A 2,304-nucleotide genomic window follows, 5' to 3' on the forward strand; every position below is an offset into this window, starting at 1 on the left:
AATAAACAACGTATCAAAGTTTGTGTTTCAGACAACAATTTAAATAAACAACGTATCAAAGTTTGTGTTTCAGACAACAATTTAAATAAACAACGTATCAAAGTTTGTGTTTCAGAACAATAGTTTAAATAAACAACGTATCAAAGTTTGTGTTTCAGACAACAGTTTAAATAAACAACGTATCAAAGTTTGTGTTTCAGAACAATAGTTTAAATAAACAACGTATCAAAGTTTGTGTTTCAAAACAATACTTTAAATAAACAACGTATCAAAGTTTGTGCTTCAAAACAATAATTTAAATAAACAACGTATCAACGTTTTGTGTTTCAGAACAATAATTTAAATAAACAACTTATCAACGTTTTGTGTTTCAGAAGTTTTAGTCTATTCAAATTGTGTTTCTTAACAGTACGTGTTCATAATATTTGTGCTTTATGTGCTAGTGTATCATAAATATGTTTAACATTTAAACGATATTTTATTTTATATTATCTATTTTCTTATATTATTAATTAGAAAACACAAACATCCCAAAAAATACTAATAGGAAATATTACATTTTCTTCATCCCTGAACAATAATTAAACATTGCTAAAATTGTGTTTTAGCCCAAAGCTAATAGGCTATTTGCGTTCTGTCCACCGCGGGAAATCGAACCTCGGATTTTAATGTTGTAAGTTTGTAAACTTACCGTTGATCCACCAGGATATAATTTACGATACTGAGTATGCCTGATTTGATTGGTTGTTTATTCAATCATTCTTATGTAGCAATGTCTGGTTGTCAAAGCTTTACCTTATCTCATTGGTTGATTTTCAAATCCTCGTGACTTATGAGAATTCTGTTAAATTTTATTAGACTGTCATTGAACGGCTATTAAACAATTCTCACATCTTATAGGTTAACTATTAAATCTTTATTAGGTCTCACAGATTGGTTATTAAACTTTTATTACATATCATATACAGCTCTTAGTTTACTTTACTTTCACGGTGGGTGGTTTTTAATTCTTCCTAAATTATGATTGGTGGTTTTTAATTCTTCCTAAATTTTGATTGGTGATTTTTAATTCTTCCTAAATTCTGATTGGTGGTTTTTAATTCTTCCTAAATTCTGATTGGTGGTTTTCAATTCTTCCTAAATTCTGATTGGTGGTTTTTAATTCTTCCTAATTTCTGATTGGTGGTTTTTAATTCTTCCTAAATTCTGATTGGTGGTTTTTAATTCTTCCTAAATTCTGATTGGTGGTTTTTAATTCTTCCTAATTTCTGATTGGTGGTTTTTAATTCTTCCTAAATTCTGATTGGTGATTTTTAATTCTTCCTAAATTCTGATTGGTGGTTTTTAATTCTTCCTAATTTCTGATTGGTTGAGTATGGAACATTGTTAAATATCATTGGTTGGCAATTAGATTATAAATGACTTTACAAATCATATCACGAAACTGTACAAATAAAATGTAAATGGCCACGATATGATGATTTTATTGTACACGTACTATTTGTTCAATCATTAAGAAAACTAATTTTACACGACAGACAGTAGCTGGAATCTATCATTACTTTATTTACATATTACAGATGGAATTATTTTGTGAAAATCACATACAAGATTTAACAGAATCTTATAAATAATAACAACGTACAGTTTACATTAATTTATAAACACTGATGTTATTATTTTATTGACTAAATTAATAATAAAATCTTCGGTGTTTGGAATATTCAACCAATATTGTTACAAACACGAACTGTCGTCATACAAAAACGTTAACTATAGTATTTTCTACATTAATTAAATGTATTTTTAATATACAAACGTTCTCTGATGATATAGCAATACTGTTTATTATCTATTACGTTGTTTTATACGCACGTGGTTTCGAAAATCGTGACGTAGGCAAATGTTAACTTAATTTATTATAATCTAAACCCATTCTTGCTTCGTTTGAACTAAAACAAAACGAAATATTTAGTTTTTGTTGTTTTTGATTATGCACAAAGCTACACAAGGGCTATCTGTGCTCTGCCCACCACGGTTTCTAGCGTTGTAAATCCGCAGACATGCCGCTGTGCCACTGGGGGGCCAAAACGAAATAAAATAAATGAAATGAGAGGAAAAGTGAAATTTGAAATTATTTCTGCAGGTTCGTACAACCATCACCTGGTCTAATTAAAACAAAGGACAAAAAATAAATTTAATGTTAAAGCTTCTTTAAAAAAATATGAATATTTTTATAGCGTGTTCATACATTAATTCATAACAATATATATATTATTTTACATAGATTATTTGTTTGTTTTT

The sequence above is a fragment of the Limulus polyphemus genome, unplaced genomic scaffold (assembly GCF_000517525.1).
Source record: "Limulus polyphemus unplaced genomic scaffold, Limulus_polyphemus-2.1.2 Scaffold9472, whole genome shotgun sequence".
In the NCBI taxonomy this organism is placed as follows: Eukaryota; Metazoa; Arthropoda; class Merostomata; order Xiphosura; family Limulidae; genus Limulus; species Limulus polyphemus.